Source organism: Ranitomeya imitator, chromosome 4 (assembly GCF_032444005.1).
Source record: "Ranitomeya imitator isolate aRanImi1 chromosome 4, aRanImi1.pri, whole genome shotgun sequence".
NCBI classification, from domain to species: Eukaryota; Metazoa; Chordata; class Amphibia; order Anura; family Dendrobatidae; genus Ranitomeya; species Ranitomeya imitator.
Genome location: NC_091285.1, coordinates 183,974,546 through 183,997,207, shown reverse-complemented (window position 1 = coordinate 183,997,207; position 22,662 = coordinate 183,974,546). Strand labels below are relative to the sequence as shown.

The window sequence follows — 22,662 nt, the reverse complement described above, 5'->3', positions numbered from 1 at the left end:
TTACTGTGTAAACCTTCTACCAGATCATTAATGAATATGTTGAAGAGAACAGGTCCCAATACTGACCCCTGCGGTACCCCACTGGTCACAGCGACCCAGTTAGAGACTATACCATTTATAACCACCCTCTGCTTTCTATCACTAAGCCAGTTACTAACCCATTTACACACAATTTCCCCCAGACCAAGCATTCTCATTTTGTGTACCAACCTCTTGTGCGGCACGGTATCAAACGCTTTGGAAAAATCGAGATATACCACGTCCAATGACTCACCGTGGTCCAGCCTATAGCTTACCTCTTCATAAAAACTGATTAGATTGGTTTGACAGGAGCGATTTCTCATAAACCCATGCTGATATGGAGTTAAACAGTTATTCTCATTGAGATAATCCAGAATAACATCCCTCAGAAACCCTTCAAATATTTTACCAACAATAGAGGTTAGACTTACTGGCCTATAATTTCCAGGTTCACTTTTAGAGCCCTTTTTGAATATTGGCACCACATTTGCTATGCGCCAATCCTGCGGAACAGACCCTGTCGCTATAGAGTCCCTAAAAATAAGAAATAATGGTTTATCTATTACATTACTTAGTTCTCTTAGTACTCGTGGGTGTATGCCATCCGGACCCGGAGATTTATCTATTTTAATCTTATTTAGCCGGTTTCGCACCTCTTCTTGGGTTAGATTGGTGACCCTTAATATAGGGTTTTCATTGTTTCTTGGGATTTCACCTAGCATTTCATTTTCCACCGTGAATACCGTGGAGAAGAAGGTGTTTAATATGTTAGCTTTTTCCTCGTCATCTACAACCATTCTTTCCTCACTATTTTTTAAGGGGCCTACATTTTCAGTTTTTATTCTTTTACTATTGATATAGTTGAAGAACAGTTTGGGATTAGTTTTACTCTCCTTAGCAATGTGCTTCTCTGTTTCCTTTTTGGCAGCTTTAATTAGTTTTTTAGATAAAGTATTTTTCTCCCTATAGTTTTTTAGAGCTTCAATGGTGCCATCCTGCTTTAGTAGTGCAAATGCTTTCTTTTTACTGTTAATTGCCTGTCTTACTTCTTTGTTTAGCCACATTGGGTTTTTCCTATTTCTAGTCCTTTTATTCCCACAAGGTATAAACCGCTTACACTGCCTATTTAGGATGTTCTTAAACATTTCCCATTTATTATCTGTATTCTTATTTCTGAGGATATTGTCCCAGTCTACCAGATTAAGGGCATCTCTAAGCTGGTCAAACGTTGCCTTCCTAAAGTTCAGTGTTTTTGTGACTCCCTGACCCTAGTGAAAGACAGGTGAAACTGTACAATATTGTGGTAAATCTATAAAATCTATAAAATCTATAAAAGCCAAAACGAGGCTCTGAGGTTGTTATAGACTTGTAATGAAAAGTGTCCTCAATTCAGCTCCATGAAACACTGGAGCTGCCGACAGGTCACCGATGGGAGCAACGCTGGAAAACGATAAAGGCAGCAGCAGTTGAGTATGAGACAGGGATCAGGAAAATTACATTTAAAGCATCACTCCAGCACTGCAATTAAAAAAAAAGCTAGTAGTGCTTATTTTAAATGAAAGGGGGCGTTCTCAGTGTGAGACAAGTAATGGACACTCTCTGCTCTCATGATCTCACTGCAGAGCTGTGTGACTATAACGACGCATCTGCAGGTTGTTATCATTACTTCAGCTTCCATCTCAGAGGCAGCCAGTGTTGAGATAAAGCAGAGCTGTGAGAGCTACAGCTGCTAATGGAAACAGAAGACAAAAGTTCATTTCTACTGTACAGTGTTAGTTACATGTCTCACACTGGTAACTCCCCCCTTTTATTAAAAATAAGCTCTGGAGGCAGATTCTAATGCAAATCTGTGTGCGGCCCATACATCTTATCAGCTCATTTACATATTTTAAAAAAATGTGAATTTCTCTGGAATAAGTCATCGGATCGCAGATATCAAGGTATCATTTTTTTCAGCTTCCTATGACCTGTGTGCCAATATAGACGGTTTAGCAGGGTTGATCCTACTGACAGATTCCCTTTATTGGATATTTTGTCCATTGCTTGTATATTGTGCCTTTATCAACCATCAAAATATAAATAGATATAGGCATACTGTCAAAAGGACATCTTCATTTGACACTTAAGAAATGGTTCCTGTGTGATCACAAAAATTAACTTATCTTTACATTTAAACACCATCCCACGGTGATATGCTTGCTGGCTGCAGCGATCAAGCAGCACTTTGGATAACATATCATCCATGTTGCATCAAATTGGAAAGGTAAGTAAACTCTAAAGTGTTTTTTTTTTAATTATCTATTTTGAATTAACTTTTAGGAGTTGGACAACTGATTTCTAGAGAATCTGACAGATTGTAGAATTAATAATGGATGAGTATTGCATCAGTGATACATGTCACCATCCCCATCCAATTCATACAGCCACGTTCAGCTACCGAGGAAACAATGGTCTAGAGATCAGTGAACTTTCACACACACAAAAATAGATTATGCTGCATCACAATTACAATGTCAAAGAGAATAATGTACCAACATGTACAAGTGACAAAAATGCAACCACATATACACAGACAGGCGAAAAACTAAATTACCAGTACTTCCCTGTAAAGTAATATGTGTGAACATAAGAGGAAGTTTTCCGAAAAACCTCAGACTGATCTTCTGACTTTTATCTGTGAGAACATCAGTCACTGGCCAAAACTTCATTACACAAGTTATCACACAAGGCTCCAAGTAACGGAAAAAAATGTAAAAGTGTATAATAAACAGCATCTTTCTAAAATTCTGAAATATTAATGCTACTTTTAATTCTTTTCAAAATAGTCTTATCATTTTTTACTATTGATTTAAATCCTACTGATTTCAGCCCCCCAAATTTATATTCTCACAAAGTTTCTAAACTCGGATGGTTGCTGTTAAAAACAGACAGCCCTTTCTCTTACTCTGCTCTCAGCCATGTGAGGTGGGTTCTCTAAGCCGTAGGCTATGTTGAGCAATACAGACCAAAGGCGACGGAACAGCGAGCAGGACTTGCCGGATGGCAAGTGGATCAGCGTGGACCAGAACAACAGGTTATTCAGGACGACAGGCAGAAAAGCAGACTGGAACAACTGAAGACACAGAGCCAAGAGTGGGGAATATACATACGAAATCCAAATTAAATGTCAGAGTTGTATGCTATCAGCAGATTGATGGTCAATGTCAGAGATATATGCAATCAGTAAATTAGTGGTTAACTACAGGCAGTAGTAATGTACGGATAAAATGGACACTAGAGTGCAGAAAGGATTAAACACTGTTGCAGCAGAATAATAGTGTGAACAGCACCAGTATTAGCAGAGAAGAGTTTTGCTTTCAGCAGATGATGATTGATTAACTGAAGATCTGAGCCATAAGGTAATGCATATAGAAGATCAATATCGTAAGCAGAAGTTCACTGAAGAGATGATTGGCGAGCTGAGAGAAACGGATGGTGAAACAAACCTCGTGAAGTACATGTGGTACAAGCCTTAGGTGATGTTGAAAGGGCATGTTCTACAGAAATAAGAGGTGGCCAAAGAGATGGGAGTTGGTCATGGGTGTGGAGCCAGTACAAGTGAGTAACAATGTGACCTCACATCATGACATGCATGAGGCAATACTTCAAAGAGAGACTACTGCACCCCATGGAAACATCATGCAGTGGTACAAGTGTCTATAAATTCATGATATGGACCCCTAGTCACTCTGTGTACCACTGTACAGGTCTGTACACCCCATACACAAGACCTAACTGTGTAACAGTTCTCTGAGCTCCCACAATGCATTGTACATTGGCCAATGAAAACTAATAGAAATCAAAATGTAGCTCCAAATATGAATAAAGCATGGATTAGTTCTGCTTGTTAGATAAGGAGGTTTCGAAATCTTCATATTGCTTTTTGGCTTTGTAAGTGGTTTTCCGTAAGAATTTCCCACTCATTGTGCCAGATGATAATTCCTTCATTGACAAGTCTGAAAGCTGCCTTCTAGACACAACCTGAAATTCTCACCAGTTATCGGTGCAAGTTTCAGGGTCTCAACAACGCATGGGAACCCTGGTATATTATCACAATTCAAGGTCTGTTTTACCATGGTGAAATAGAAACCATTACCCTTCACTACACTTAACCTCTTTTTTTACACTCTACCAGAATTATCATCATTAACCCGTTCCTTACCCCAGACAATGTAAGAACTTGTACACCAGGAAAGATCACAAGAAATACTATTATTGATCAACAAACCGCCAAAGACCACCATGGATAAAATGTATTAACACCAAAATCATCAGTAGTATTTAATGTTACTTCTTAAATGAAATCTGTCAGTGGGATCAACCCTCCTATGCCGTCTATATGGGCATGTAGGTCATAGGAAGCTGAATAATATGATACCTTGATATCTGAGATCCAATGTCTTATTCCAAAGAAATCCACTGTGTTCTTATATATAAATAAGCTGTTAAGATCTATGGGCCGGATATAGATCTCCAGAGAATCTGCCTCCAGGACTTATATTAAATGAAAGAGGGTGTTACTAGTGTAAGACATAGCAAACTGAGGAAGCAAACGTGAAACGCGCGTTGGGGCTGTGTGGCATGTGTCCTGGTACAATGTAGCATGAGTAAGAACTTATAGGCCATGGGGAGGGATACTTGCTATGGGCATTCCTTTTACAGATACTGTTACCAATATGATATTTATTAATGACCGCCGCAATATCTTACTCTTGTCCTTCATGCTATTAAATTGCACTATGCACTTTACTATTTAATAATTCGATGTGACTAGGCTACACACTCCATTCTCTACCTGATCTCTTGTCTAAACTTGTCTCTTGTACTGTCTTTGTATGGAATTTTTGTTACATGTACCAATATGATTGTTATTGATGATGGTTTTGTAATAAACTTATACCCTTTTAATTATTAACTTGACTTTGTTGCTCTATATCTTCTCTTCTGTAAATCCTGCTAAATTTTGGAGTGTCCTTTTTCAATGCTTTGTCTGGGGCCTATCCACTGGGCTTTGGGTCCCTATGGTATTTTTGTATTAATGGTTCCTCGTGTGGTCTGTATTTACCTTTGTGTAAGACATGTAATGACTGACAGTGCGCTGTCACAATCTCACACAGCTCTGCAGTGCTATTAGGGTATCATTTTATTATGTCTTGTCTTGGATACAGGATTGTCCAGTTGCCCTTCTGTACTAAACCTACTCTACATGCAGCTTATGAATAAAGGTGGCCATACACAATATGGGCCATTGCATAGCCAATTTCAGCAGAACCAGACAACCAACTGATGTGTATAGTTTCCCTCAACGGCAGATATTAGGGGAAAGAAGGATGTGGGTCTTGGACTTCACCATGCCTAATTCTTTCGTTCTCAGGCAAGATAGGCAGGCAGTATTTTACTCCCTTCTCCCCACTTAGAACTCATATACACTTAGCCAATTATGCATGGCTAGGGATGAATAGCTGTCAACGCATGCATTCAACTTATCAAACTGTACAGACTTTATCAGGTGCTTCCACCATTCACTCTCAGTTTGCTGTCAAGAGACTACGGTCATGTTCACACGTTCAGTATTTGGTGAGATTTCGCATCAGTATTTGTAAGCCAAAACGGAAAGTGGTCATATGTTTCTATTATACTTTTCCTCTGATTGTTCCACTCCTGATTTTGACTTACAAATACTGATATGAAATACTGACAAAATACTGAACATGTGAATATGGTGTCATGCAAGAAAGTAGTCTTCCTGTTCTGTAGTCGCTCTAAAGCTGGCAGCCATACACCTGCACAATGTCCGCCTTCGGACAACAAGTAGATAGATGTCAACTTGTTGATTGGGAGGGAGTCACTCAATGGGAACCACACCAATCAGTTAAATGGGGAACTTTTATCCCTGTTAGAATGGAGCTGCAATGCGCATGCTCGACTGCCACTTCATCCATTCCGTACGGGACTGACAAGTGCTATGCTTGGCTTTTTCCAGAGGTCCCATAGAGAATGAATGGAGCGTCCAACATTCCAATCCATTTTGTAACAGGGTCAAAAATTCACTGTTGGTGATAATAATCAGCAAGGTAGCCCCTTTAATCAAACAATTTTTGCATGGCACCTTATACTCCTGACCATCAACTGGGATAACACTGTATTGAGCCAAGTTTTGAACAATAGGTGGTACAAGTCCAAAGGCATCTGTTACCTCTAGAAATATATTTTGGTATGTCAGCTATAGGGCAACTTTTATAACACATGAGGGGCCTAGATATATCACCTCTGCAGTACACTGTCTCTGGATATTGCTTTATAATGAATATCAGTACTGTGGGGTCTAGGACAGCTATATATAAATGCATCAGCATCAGCCCCAAACAATGTAATAATTATATAACTATGTACCACTGAATAATTCAGGCACACAAATAACACTACCATACAATGGTAAAATAATACCTCCACACCATTACAACATAAACTGCCGCAAATACCCATACAACTAGTGATCATCTCAGTTTTAAACTGGTGCTCTGCAAAGTGAATACAGGAAAATTAGATCCAGTGATTTCTTCTCTGAATAAAGTTGATCTTAAACCGAGAATACCATGATGCCCAAATGTGCTACTGACTTGGCCTCCAAATATGAACAGTAGATGGACATTTAACGCATTACAACTACTTCACAAACCAGGCCAGATCTATCCGACAAGTAATAAATCTCATAAGGAAAAGCCTGGGACGGCCAATCACAACTCTACAAATGCAATGAGGCTTTTCTATATACAGTTGGATCTGCTCTGGTCTAATAACACCTGGAATATCTCCTCACCTCAGTAACCTAATGACACCCGGAATATCCTGTCACCACAGTAATCTAATAACATCTGGAATATCCCCTCATACCAGAAACCTAATAACACCTGGAATATCCCCTCACCCTTGTAAGCTAATAACACCTGAAATATCCCCTCACCCCAGTCACCTAATAACACCTGAAATATCCCCTCACCCCAGTAACCTAATAACACCTGAAATATCCCCTCATCCCAGTAACCTAATAACACCTGAAATATCCCCTCATCCCAGTAACCTAATAACACCTGGAATATCCCCTCACCGCAGTAACATAATAACTCCTGGAATATCCCCTCACCCCAGTAACCTAATAACACCTGTAATATCTCCTCACCCCAGTAACCTAATAACACCTGAAATATCCCCTCATCCCAGTAAGATAATAACATCTAGAATATCCCCTCACCTCACTAACCTAATAACACCTGGAATATCCCCTCAGCCTTGTAAACTAATAACACCTGGAATATCCCCTCACCCCAGTAACCTAATAACACCTGAAATATCTCCTCATCCCAGTAACCTAATAACACCTGAAATATCCCCTCATCCCAGTAACCTAATAACACTTGAAACATCCCCTCATACCAATAACCTAATAACACCTGGAATATCCCCTCACACCAGTAACCTAATAACATCTGGAATATTCCCTCACCCCAGTAACCTAATAACACCTGGGATATCTCCTCACCCCAATAATCTAATAACACCTGAAATATCCCCTCACCCCAGTAACCTAATAACACCTGAAATATCCCCTCACCCCACTCACCTAATAACATCTGGAATATCCCCTCGCCCCACTTACCTAATAACACCTGGAATATCTCCTCCCCCCAATAACACCGGGAATATCCCCTCACCCCAATAACCTAATAACACCTGGAATATCTCCTCCCCCCAATAACACCGGGAATATCCCCTCACCCCAATAACCTAATAACACCTGGGATATCTCCTCACCCCAATAATCTAATAACACCTGGAATATCCCCTCACACCAGTAACCTAATAACACCTGGAATATCCCCTCACTCCAGTAACCTAATAACACCTGGAATATCCCCTCACACCAGTAACCTAATAACACCTGGAATATCTTCTCACCCCAGTAACCTAATAACACCTGGAATATCCCCTCACACTAGTAACCTAATAACACCCGGAATATCCCCTCACCCCAATAACCTAATAACACCAGGAATATCCCCTCACACCAGTAACCTAATAACACCTGGAATATCCCCTCACACTAGTAACCTAATAACACCTGGAATATCTTCTCACCCCAGTAACCTAATAACACCTGGAATATCCCCTCACACTAGTAACCTAAAAACACCTGGAATATCTTCTCACCCCAGTAACCTAATAACACCCGGAATATCCCCTCACCCCAATAACCTAATAACACCAGGAATATCCCCTCACACCAGTAACCTAATAACACCTGGAATATCTCTTCACCCCAGTAACCTAATAACACCTGGAATATCCCCTCACTCCAGTAACCTAATAACACCTGGAATATCTCCTCACCCCAGTAACCTAATAACACCTGGAATATCTCCTCACCCCAGTAACCTAATAACACCTGGAATATCTCCTCACCCCATTAACCTAACACCACCTGGATTATCTCCTCACCCCAGTAACCTAATAACGCCTGGAATATCTCCTCATCCCAGAAGCCTAATAACACCTGGAATATCTCCTCACACCAGTAACCTAATAACACCTGGAATATCCCCTCACCCCAGTAACCTAATAACACCAGGAATATCTCCTCACCCCAGTAACCCAATAACACCTGGAATATCCCCTCACACCAGTAACCTAATAACACCTGGAATATCTTCTCACCCCAGTAACCTAATAACAACCGTAATATCTCCTCACCCCAGTAACCTAATAACACCTGGAAAATCCCCTCACACCAGTAACCTAATAACACCTGGAATATCTCCTCACCCCAGTAACCTAATAACAACCGGAATATCTCCTCACCCCAGTAACCTAATGACACATAGATTAAATCCTCACCCCAGTAACCTAATAACACCTGATATAGCCCCTCACCCCAGTAACCTAATAACACCTGGGATATCTCCTCACCCCAGTAACCTAATAACACCTGGAATATCTCCTCACCCCAGTAACCTAATAACACCTGGAATATCTCCTCATCCCAGTAACCTAATAACACCCGGAATATCTCCTCACCCCAGTAACCTAATGACACATAGATTATATCCTCACCCCAGTAACGTAATAACACCTGATATAGCCCCTCACCCCAGTAACCTAATAACACCCGGAATGTCTCCTCACCCCAGTAACCTGATAACACCTGGAATATCTCCTCACCCCCAGTAACCTAATAACACCCGGAATATCTCCTCACCCCAGTAACCTAATAACACCTGGAATATCCCCTCACCCCAGTAACCTAATAACACCTGGAATATCTCCTCACCCCAGCAACCTAATAACACCTGGAATATCTCCTCACCCCCAGTAACCTAATAACACCCGGAATATCTCCTCACCCCCAGTAACCTAATAACACCCGGAATATCTCCTCACACCAGTAACCTAATAACCCCTGGAATATCTCCTCACCCCAGTAACCTAATAACACCCGGAATATCTTCTCACCCCAGTAACCTAATAACACCTGGAATATACCCTCACACCAGTAACCTGATAACACCTGGAATATCTCCTCACCCCAGCAACCTAATAACACCTGGAATATCTCCTCACCCCAGTAACCTGATAACACCTGGAATATCTCCTCACCCCCAGTAACCTAATAACACCTGGAATATACCCTCACCCCAGTAACCTAATAACACCCGGAATGTCTCCTCACCCCCAGTAACCTAATAACACCCGGAATATCTCCTCACACCAGTAACCTAATAACACCCGGAATATCTCCTCACCCCCAGTAACCTAATAACACCCGGAATATCCCCTCACACCAGTAACCTAATAACACCAGGAATATCTCCTCACACCAGTAACCTAATAACACCTGGAATATCTCCTCACCCCAGTAACCTAATAACACCCGGAATGTCTCCTCACCCCCAGTAACCTAATAACACCCGGAATATCTTCTCACCCCAGTAACCTAATAACACCTGGAATATACCCTCACACCAGTAACCTGATAACACCTGGAATATCTCCTCACCCCAGCAACCTAATAACACCTGGAATATCTCCTCACCCCAGTAACCTGATAACACCTGGAATATCTCCTCACCCCCAGTAACCTAATAACACCTGGAATATACCCTCACCCCAGTAACCTAATAACACCCGGAATGTCTCCTCACCCCCAGTAACCTAATAACACCCGGAATATCTTCTCACCCCAGTAACCTAATAACACCCGGAATATCTTCTCACCCCAGTAACCTAATAACACCCGGAATATACCTTCACCCCAGTAACCTAATAACACCCGGAATGTCTCCTCACCCCCAGTAACCTAATAACACCTGGAATATACCCTCACACCAGTAACCTGATAACACCCGGAATATCTCCTCACCCCAGTAACCTAATAACACCCGGAATGTCTCCTCACCCCAGTAACCTGATAACACCTGGAATATCTCCTCACTCCCAGTAACCTAAAAACACCTGGAATATCTCCTCACCCCAGTAACCTAATAACACCTGGAATATCTCCTCACCCCAGTAACCTAATAACACCTGGAATATACCCTCACCCCAGTAACCTGATAACACCTGGAATATCTCCTCACCCCAGTAACCTAATAACAACTGGAATATCTCCTCACACCAGTAACCTAATAACACCTGGAATATCTCCTCACCCCAGTAACCTAATAACACCCGGAATGTCTCCTCACCCCAGTAACCTAATGACACATAGATTATATCCTCACCCCAGTAACCTAATAACACATAGATTAAATCCTCACCCCAGTAACCTAATAACACCCGGAATGTTTCCTCACCCCCCAGTAACCTAATAACACCCGGAATATCTTCTCACCCCAGTAACCTAATAACACCTGGAATATACCCTCACACCAGTAACCTGATAACACCTGGAATATCTCCTCACCCCAGCAACCTAATAACACCTGGAATATCTCCTCACCCCAGTAACCTGATAACACCTGGAATATCTCCTCACCCCCAGTAACCTAATAACACCCGGAATATCTTCTCACCCCAGTAACCTAATAACACCCGGAATGTCTCCTCACCCCCAGTAACCTAATAACACCTGGAATATACCCTCACACCAATAACCTGATAACACCCGGAATATCTCCTCACCCCAGTAACCTAATAACACCCGGAATGTCTCCTCACCCCAGTAACCTGATAACACCTGGAATATCTCCTCACTCCCAGTAACCTAATAACACCTGGAATATCTCCTCACCCCAGTAACCTAATAACACCTGGAATATCTCCTCACCCCAGTAACCTAATAACACCTGGAATATACCCTCACCCCAGTAACCTGATAACACCTGGAATATCTCCTCACCCCAGTAACCTAATAACACCTGGAATATCTCCTCACACCAGTAACCTAATAACACCCGGAATATACCCTCACCCCAGTAACCTAATAACACCCGGAATGTCTCCTCACCCCCAGTAACCTAATAACACCCGGAATATCTTCTCACCCCAGTAACCTAATAATACCTGGAATATACCCTCACACCAGTAACCTAATAACACCTGGAATATCTCCTCACCCCAGCAACCTAATAACACCTGGAATATCTCCTCACCCCAGTAACCTGATAACACCTGGAATATCTCCTCACCCCCAGTAACCTAATAACACCTGGAATATACCCTCACCCCAGTAACCTAATAACACCCGGAATGTCTCCTCACCCCCAGTAACCTAATAACACCCGGAATATCTTCTCACCCCAGTAACCTAATAACACCCGGAATATCTTCTCACCCCAGTAACCTAATAACACCCGGAATATCTTCTCACCCCAGTAACCTAATAACACCCGGAATGTCTCCTCACCCCCAGTAACCTAATAACACCCGGAATATCTTCTCACCCCAGTAACCTAATAATACCTGGAATATACCCTCACACCAGTAACCTAATAACACCTGGAATATCTCCTCACCCCAGCAACCTAATAACACCTGGAATATCTCCTCACCCCAGTAACCTGATAACACCTGGAATATCTCCTCACCCCCAGTAACCTAATAACACCTGGAATATACCCTCACCCCAGTAACCTAATAACACCCGGAATGTCTCCTCACCCCCAGTAACCTAATAACACCCGGAATATCTTCTCACCCCAGTAACCTAATAACACCCGGAATATCTCCTCACACCAGTAACCTAATAACACCCGGAATGTCTCCTCACCCCAGTAACCTAATAACACCCGGAATATCTCCTCACCCCAGTAACCTAATAACACCCGAAATATCTCCTCACCCCAGTAACCTAATAACACCTGGAATATCTCCTCACCCCAGTAACCTAATAACACCCGGAATATCTCCTCACCCCAGTAACCTAATAACACCCGGAATATCTCCTCACACCAGTAACCTAATAACACCCGGAATATCTCCTCACCCCAGTAACCTAATAACACCTGGAATATCTCCTCACCCCAGTAACCTAATAACACCCGGAATGTCTCCTCACCCCAATAACCTAATAACACCCGGAATATCTCCTCACCCCAGTAACCTAATAACACCTGGAATATCTCCTCACCCCAGTAACCTAATAACACCCGGAATGTCTCCTCACCCCAGTAACCTAATAACACCTGATATAGCCCCTCACCCCAGTAACCTGATAACACCAGGAATATCCCCTCACTCCAGTAACCTGATAACACCAGGAATATCCCCTCACTCCAGTAACCTGATAACACCAGGAATATCTCCTCACCCCAGTAACCTGATAACACCCGGAATATCCCCTCACTCCAGTAACCTAATAACACCTGGAATATCTCCTCACCCCAGTAACCTGATAACACCCGGAATATCCCCTCACTCCAGTAACCTAATAACACCCGGAATATCCCCTCACTCCAGTAACCTAATAACACCCGGAATGTCTCCTCACCCCAGTAACCTAATGACACATAGATTATATCCTCACCCCAGTAACCTGATAACACCTGGGATATCTCCTCACCCCAGTAACCTGATAACACCCGGAATATCCCCTCACTCCAATAACCTGATAACACCCGGAATATCTCCTCACCCCAGTAACCTAATAACACCTGGAATATCTCCTCACCCCAGTAACCTGATAACACCCGGAATATCCCCTCACTCCAGTAACCTAAAAACACCCGGAATATCCCCTCACTCCAGTAACCTAATAACACCCGGAATGTCTCCTCACCCCAGTAACCTAATGACACATAGATTATATCCTCACCCCAGTAACCTGATAACACCAGGAATATCTCCTCACCCCAGTAACCTGATAACACCCGGAATATACCCTCACCCCAGTAACCTAATAACACCCGGAATATCTCCTCACACCAGTAACCTAATAACACCTGGAATATCCCCTCACTCCAGTAACCTGATAACACCCGGAATATCTCCTCACCCCAGTAACCTAATAACACCCGGAATATCTCCTCACACCAGTAACCTAATAACACCCGGAATATCCCCTCACACCAGTAACCTAATAACACCTGGAATATCTCCTCACCCCAGTAACCTGATAACACCTGGAATATCCCCTCACCCCAGTAACCTAATAACACCCGGAATATCTCCTCACCCCAGTAACCTAATAACACCCGGAATATCTCCTCACCCCAGTAACCTAATAACACCTGGAATGTCTACTCACCCCAGTAACCTAATAACACCTGATATAGCCCCTCACCCCAGTAACCTGATAACACCCGGAATATCCCCTCACCCCAGTAACCTAATAACACCTGGAATATCTCCTCACCCCAGTAACCTAATAACACCCGGAATATCCCCTCACCCCAGTAACCTAATAACACCTGGAATATCTCCTCACCCCAGTAACCTAATGACACATAGATTATATCCTCACCCCAGTAACCTGATAACACCAGGAATATCTCCTCACCCCAGTAACCTGATAACACCCGGAATATACCCTCACCCCAGTAACCTAATAACACCCGGAATATCTCCTCACACCAGTAACCTAATAACACCTGGAATATCCCCTCACTCCAGTAACCTGATAACACCCGGAATATCTCCTCACCCCAGTAACCTAATAACACCCGGAATATCTCCTCACACCAGTAACCTAATAACACCCGGAATATCCCCTCACACCAGTAACCTAATAACACCTGGAATATCTCCTCACCCCAGTAACCTGATAACACCTGGAATATCCCCTCACCCCAGTAACCTAATAACACCCGGAATATCTCCTCACCCCAGTAACCTAATAACACCCGGAATATCTCCTCACCCCAGTAACCTAATAACACCTGGAATATCTCCTCACCCCAGTAACCTAATAACACCCGGAATGTCTCCTCACCCCAATAACCTAATAACACCCGGAATATCTCCTCACCCCAGTAACCTAATAACACCTGGAATATCTCCTCACCCCAGTAACCTAATAACACCCGGAATGTCTCCTCACCCCAGTAACCTAATAACACCTGATATAGCCCCTCACCCCAGTAACCTGATAACACCAGGAATATCCCCTCACTCCAGTAACCTGATAACACCCGGAATATCCCCTCACTCCAGTAACCTAATAACACCTGGAATATCTCCTCACCCCAGTAACCTGATAACACCCGGAATATCCCCTCACTCCAGTAACCTAATAACACCCGGAATATCCCCTCACTCCAGTAACCTAATAACACCCGGAATGTCTCCTCACCCCAGTAACCTAATGACACATAGATTATATCCTCACCCCAGTAACCTGATAACACCTGGGATATCTCCTCACCCCAGTAACCTAATAACACCTGGAATATCTCCTCACCCCAGTAACCTAATAACACCCGGAATGTCTCCTCACCCCAGTAACCTAATAACACCTGATATAGCCCCTCACCCCAGTAACCTGATAACACCAGGAATATCCCCTCACTCCAGTAACCTGATAACACCAGGAATATCTCCTCACCCCAGTAACCTGATAACACCCGGAATATCCCCTCACTCCAGTAACCTAATAACACCTGGAATATCTCCTCACCCCAGTAACCTGATAACACCCGGAATATCCCCTCACTCCAGTAACCTAATAACACCCGGAATATCCCCTCACTCCAGTAACCTAATAACACCCGGAATGTCTCCTCACCCCAGTAACCTAATGACACATAGATTATATCCTCACCCCAGTAACCTGATAACACCAGGAATATCTCCTCACCCCAGTAACCTAATAACACCCGGAATATCTCCTCACACCAGTAACCTAATAACACCTGGAATATCCCCTCACTCCAGTAACCTGATAACACCCGGAATATCTCCTCACCCCAGTAACCTAATAACACCCGGAATATCTCCTCACACCAGTAACCTAATAACACCCGGAATATCCCCTCACACCAGTAACCTAATAACACCTGGAATATCTCCTCACCCCAGTAACCTGATAACACCTGGAATATCCCCTCACCCCAGTAACCTAATAACACCCGGAATATCTCCTCACCCCAGTATCCTAATAACACCCGGAATATCTCCTCACCCCAGTAACCTAATAACACCTGGAATGTCTACTCACCCCAGTAACCTAATAACACCTGATACAGCCCCTCACCCCAGTAACCTGATAACACCCGGAATATCCCCTCACCCCAGTAACCTAATAACACCCGGAATATCTCCTCACCCCAGTAACCTAATAACACCCGGAATATCCCCTCACCCCAGTAACCTAATAACACCTGGAATATCTCCTCACCCCAGTAACCTAATGACACATAGATTATATCCTCACCCCAGTAACCTGATAACACCAGGAATATCTCCTCACCCCAGTAACCTGATAACACCCGGAATATACCCTCACCCCAGTAACCTAATAACACCCGGAATATCTCCTCACACCAGTAACCTAATAACACCTGGAATATCCCCTCACTCCAGTAACCTGATAACACCCGGAATATCTCCTCACCCCAGTAACCTAATAACACCCGGAATATCTCCTCACACCAGTAACCTGATAACACCCGGAATATCCCCTCACCCCAGTAACCTGATAACACCTGGAATATCCCCTCACCCCAGTAACCTAATAACACCTGGAATATCTCCTCACCCCAGTAACCTAATAACACCTGGAATATCTCCTCACCCCAGTAACCTAATAACACCCGGAATGTCTCCTCACCCCAGTAACCTAATAACACCTGATATAGCCCCTCACCCCAGTAACCTGATAACACCAGGAATATCCCCTCACTCCAGTAACCTGATAACACCAGGAATATCTCCTCACCCCAGTAACCTGATAACACCCGGAATATCCCCTCACTCCAGTAACCTAATAACACCTGGAATATCTCCTCACCCCAGTAACCTGATAACACCCGGAATATCCCCTCACTCCAGTAACCTAATAACACCCGGAATATCCCCTCACTCCAGTAACCTAATAACACCCGGAATGTCTCCTCACCCCAGTAACCTAATGACACATAGATTATATCCTCACCCCAGTAACCTGATAACACCAGGAATATCTCCTCACCCCAGTAACCTAATAACACCCGGAATATCTCCTCACACCAGTAACCTAATAACACCTGGAATATCCCCTCACTCCAGTAACCTGATAACACCCGGAATATCTCCTCACCCCAGTAACCTAATAACACCCGGAATATCTCCTCACACCAGTAACCTAATAACACCCGGAATATCCCCTCACACCAGTAACCTAATAACACCTGGAATATCTCCTCACCCCAGTAACCTGATAACACCTGGAATATCCCCTCACCCCAGTAACCTAATAACACCCGGAATATCTCCTCACCCCAGTAACCTAATAACACCCGGAATATCTCCTCACCCCAGTAACCTAATAACACCTGGAATGTCTACTCACCCCAGTAACCTAATAACACCTGATATAGCCCCTCACCCCAGTAACCTGATAACACCCGGAATATCCCCTCACCCCAGTAACCTAATAACACCCGGAATATCTCCTCACCCCAGTAACCTAATAACACCCGCAATATCCCCTCACCCCAGTAACCTAATAACACCTGGAATATCTCCTCACCCCAGTAACCTAATGACACATAGATTATATCCTCACCCCAGTAACCTGATAACACCAGGAATATCTCCTCACCCCAGTAACCTGATAACACCCGGAATATACCCTCACCCCAGTAACCTAATAACACCCGGAATATCTCCTCACACCAGTAACCTAATAACACCTGGAATATCCCCTCACTCCAGTAACCTGATAACACCCGGAATATCTCCTCACCCCAGTAACCTAATAACACCCGGAATATCTCCTCACACCAGTAACCTGATAACACCCGGAATATCCCCTCACCCCAGTAACCTGATAACACCTGGAATATCCCCTCACCCCAGTAACCTAATAACACCTGGAATATCTCCTCACCCCAGTAACCTAATAACACCTGGAATATCTCCTCACCCCAGTAACCTGATAACACCCGGAATATCTCCTCACACCAGTAACCTGATAACACCCGGAATATCTCCTCACCCCAGTAACCTGATAACACCCGGAATATCTCCTCACCCCAGTAACCTGATAACACCCGGAATATCCCCTCACCCCAGTAACCTAATAACACCCGGAATATCTCCTCACCCCAGTAACCTGATAACACCCGGAATATCTCCTCACCCCAGTAACCTGATAACACCCGGAATATCCCCTCACCCCAGTAACCTAATAACACCTGGAATATCTCCTCACCCCAGTAACCTGATAACACCCGGAATATCTCCTCACACCAGTAACCTGATAACACCCGGAATATCTCCTCACCCCAGTAACCTGATAACACCCGGAATATCTCCTCACCCCAGTAACCTGATAACACCCGGAATATCCCCTCACCCCAGTAACCTAATAACACCTGGAATATCTCCTCACCCCAGTAACCTGATAACACCTGGAATATCTCCTCACCCCAGTAACCTGATAACACCCGGAATATCTCCTCACACCAGTAACCTGATAACACCCGGAATATCTCCTCACACCAGTAACCTGATAACACCCGGAATATCTCCTCACACCAGTAACCTGATAACACCTGGAATATCTCCTCACCCCAGTAACCTGATAACACCCGGAATATCTCCTCACACCAGTAACCTGATAACACCTGGAATATCCCCTCACACCAGTAACCTAATAACACCTGGAATATCCCCTCACCCCAGTAACCTAATAACACCTGGAATATCTCCTCACCCCAGTAACCTGATAACACCTGGAATATCCCCTCACCCCAGTAACCTGATAACACCTGGAATATCTCCTCACCCCAGTAACCTAATAACACCTGGAATATCTCCTCACCCCAGTAACCTAATAACACTCGGAATATCCCCTCACCCCAGTAACCTGATAACACCTGGAATATCTCCTCACCCCAGTAACCTAATAACACCTGGAATATCTCCTCACCCCAGTAACCTAATAACACCTGGAATATCTCCTCACCCCAGTAACCTAATAACACCTGGAATATCTCCTCACCCCAGTAACCTAATAACACTCGGAATATCCCCTCACCCCAGTAACCTAATAACACCTGGAATATCTCCTCACCCCAGTAACCTAATAACACCTGGAATATCCCCTCACCCCAGTAACCTAATAACACCCGGAATATCCCCTCACCCCAGTAACCTAATAACACCCGGACTATCCCCAGTAACTCCCAGGTACAGTGCAGTTATGCAGCATGCCCCAGGCAGGGCAGTGCCCACGTGGGGGTACATATGAAGCAGCTGTCACTCAGAAGTGCTCAGCCCCGCCCCCTGTCACCAGCTCTGCCAGGACCCCACAGTATACACCACCCGTGCCCAGTATACACCCTCAGCCCGGGCTGCCTGCCTCACTCCCTCCACACACTGGAGTAATGTCACTACTTACACCAGTCTCTGTGCGGAGCGCACAACTTCCCCAACTTACTGCACGCGCCTCAGCCCGTCCCCGGCATGGAGCTGCCCTGCGGCCACACTGCTGTCATGCGCCCCTCACACTGGTACTCACCGGGCTCCGTGCTGTGACATGAGCGGGCAGCTCTGGCCCTGGGAAGGAGGCAGCAGCTGTCATGGGGCCGTCCTGCGCACGGGGGGCGGAGAGCTTCCTCAACAAGTGAGGTGTAACTACACCCCTATGGGGAGGAGATGGCACACAGTGTGAGGAGGCAGAGCCCTGCCAGGCACAGGACAGGGGCTCTGTGTGCTGCACAATGGGGAGCATTCAGCTGGGACTGACCTGAGCACAAGTGGTGGCACAATGACCTGCTAGGAGGCATGGCACCTTCACTGTTCTACTGCCTGCCAGCTGGTGACTAAACCTCCAGCACCTTGGAGTGCCAGCTGGAGGCAGGGAAAGGGCAAGAAAAAACAATCTCCATGGATCAATTCTATCTTCCCCTATAGCTGGCCCACAATCCACAGGACAAAGAGGCACAAAAAGTACAATAAAATGACACATACAAGTGCTTCTCACAAAATTAGACTATCAGCAAAAAGTTCATGTATTTCAGTTCTTCAATGCAAAAAGTGAATCCCATATATTATAAAGAGTCATTACAGAGTGATCTAGAAGTGTTTATTTCTGTTAATGTTGATGATTATGGCTTACAGCCAGGGGCGTTAACTACCACGGTCGCCACTGCGACCAGGCCCGGCCGGTCAGGGGACCGGCGGGTCAGATGCTCACAGGGCCAGCATTAGCAGCAGGCAGCTGCCTAGGGTCCCCTCTCCCCCAGGAGCCCCCAGTCAGTGGCACGTTACACAGCCGCTGTGGGTCAGCGGGGCCAGCCCTCCGCCAGCGCCGACTCCCCCCGCTGCCGCCACATTGAACTATGCCGGCGTAGATGCCGGTACAATTCAAAGCAATGATGAAGGAGAGACCGTCAGCTGACGCTCCCTCTCCCATCATTCCCCTCAGGGCCCAGGCAGTGCAGCATCTGCACAGGTGATGGCGGCCGCCATATTGGCGGAGCCTGTGGCGGCTGCTGGGACTGGGAGCAGGTGGTTCCGGAGCTGGAGGGGGGCAAATGGACTGATCCACCCAGGAGGTTGATGCCGCAGCCGCTCAGCCATCTGGAGGATTCGGGGATGAACATGGAGGTATACTAGTCTCCGTGTGTCCCCTTGTATCAGTCTTCCTTGTCCTCTTGTGTCAGTCTCCCTTGCCCATTAGTCTCCGTGTGTCCCCTTGTGTCAGTCTCCCTTGTCCCTTTGTGTCAGTCTCCCTTTCCCACTAGTCCCTGTGTGTCCCCTTGTCAGTCTCCCTGGCCCACTAGTCCCTGTGTGTCCCCTTGTGTCAGTCTCCCTTGTCCCTTTGTGTCAGTCTCCCTTTCCCACTAGTCCACGTGTGTCAGTCTCCCTTGCCCACTAGTCCCTTGTGTCAGTCTCCCTTGCCCACTCATCCCCGTGTGTCCCCTTGTGTCAGTCTCCCTTGCCCACTAGTCCCCATGTGTCCCCTTGTGTCAGTCTCCCTTGTCCCTTTGTGTCAGTCTCCCTTTCCCACTAGTCCACGTGTGTCCCCTTGTGCCCTTCTCCCTGCCTCCTAGCCCCCGTGTGTCCCCTTGTGCCTGTCTTCCTTGCTCCCTAGCCCTCCTGTGTCACCCTTGTGCCTGTCTCCAATATACAATATGGAGGACTGTGGTGCACATTATAATATACTAGATAGTAGCCTGATTCTAACGCATCGGGTATTCTAGAATATGCATGTCCACATAGTATATTGCCCAGCCACGTAATATATTGCCCAGCCACGTAGTATATTGCCCAGCCACGTAGTATATTGCCCAGCGACGTAGTATATTGCCCAGCCACGAAGTATATTGCCCAGCGACGTAGTATATTGCCCAGTCACGTAGTATATTGCCCAACCACGTAGTATATTGCCCGGGCCCGTAGTATAATGCCCAGCCACGTAGTATATTGCCCTGCCACGTAGCATATTGCCCAGTCACGTAGTATATTGCCCAGCCACGTAGTATATTGCCCAGCCACGTAGTATATTGCCCAGCGACGTAGCATATTGCCCAGTCACGTAATATATTGCCCAGCCACGTAGTATATTGCCCAGCCACGTAGTATATTGCCCAGCGACGTAGTATATTGCCCTGCCACGTAGCATATTGCCCAGTCACGTAATATATTGCCCAGCCACGTAGTATATTGCCCAGTCACGTAGTATATTGCCCTGCCACGTAGCATATTGCCCAGTCACGTAATATATTGCCCAGCCACGTAGTATATTGCCCAGCCACGTAGTATATTGCCCAGCGACGTAGTTTATTGCCCAGCCACGAAGTATATTGCCCAGCGACGTAGTATATTGCCCAGTCACGTAGTATATTGCCCAGCCACGTAGTATATTGCCCTGCCACGTAGCATATTGCCCAGTCACGTAGTATAATGCCCAGCCACGTAGTATATTGCCCTGCCACGTAGCATATTGCCCAGTCACGTAGTATATTGCCCAGCCACGTAGTATATTGCCCAGCCACGTAGTATATTGCCCAGTAGCGTAGTATATTGCCCAGTGATGTAGTACACAGCACAGAGCCACATAGTATATTGCACAGCGACGTAGTATACAGCACAGAGCCACGTAGTATATCGCCCAGCTACATAGTATATTGCCCATCAACGTATGTCACAGGTTAAAAAAATAAATAAACATATACTCACCTTCCAAGGGCCAGTTGTAGTTCGATCACATGACCGTGACGTCATGGCAGGTTCTTCTCATGCAGGCGCGCAGGACTTGTGATGATGTCGCGGTCACATGACCGTGACGTCACAGCAGGTCCTTCTCGCGCAGGGCCTGAGATGACGTCGCGGTCACATGACCGTGACGTCACTTCAGGTCCTTCTCGTGCAGGGCCTGTGATGACGTCGCGGTCAAATGACCGTGACGTCATGGCAGGTCCTTCTCCCATACCACCGGAACCTGCCGCTTGCATGGAGTGGTCACCGGAGCGTAGCCAGGAGCGGGAAGGGCGGCGGAGGGTGAGTAGATGATGATTTTTTATTTTTTCATTATTTTTAACATTAGATGTTTTTACTATTGACGCCGCATAGGCAGCATCAATAGTAAAAACTTGGTCACACAGGTTTAATAGCGGCAGTAACGGAGTGAGTTACCCGAGGCATAACGCGGTCCGTTACCGCTGGCATTAACCCTGTGTGAGCGGTGACTGCGGGGAGTATGGAGCGGGCGCTGGGCGCTGACTGCAGGGGAGGGACTAATCGGACTGTGGCTGTCGCTGATTGGTCACGGCAGCCATGACAGGCAGCTGGCGAGACCAATCAGCGACTTGGATTCCATGACAGACAGAGGCCGCGACCAATGATTATCCGTGACAGACAGAAGAACAGACAGACAGAAAGACGGAAGTGACCCTTAGACAATTATATAGTAGATGGAGGACTATGGGGTTTCTTATACTAAACAAGCAAAATGCTGCCTAT

At 45.3% G+C, this 22,662-nt stretch overlaps 1 protein-coding gene across 3 annotated transcripts in view; it reads right to left on the bottom strand.

Annotated features, from left to right (window-relative positions):
• The window catches only part of SLC26A2 (solute carrier family 26 member 2), a 93,572-nt gene extending 74,261 nt beyond the window's left edge, over nt 1-19,311 (bottom strand). The window contains exon 1 of one of the 3 annotated variants that reach the window (XM_069764162.1): nt 19,214-19,311. The gene's annotated coding sequence lies outside the window, so the exon portion shown is untranslated. The other 2 variants (XM_069764164.1, XM_069764163.1) reach the window with 2 other exon arrangements.
• Between the last annotated feature and the right edge of the window lie 3,351 nt (nt 19,312-22,662).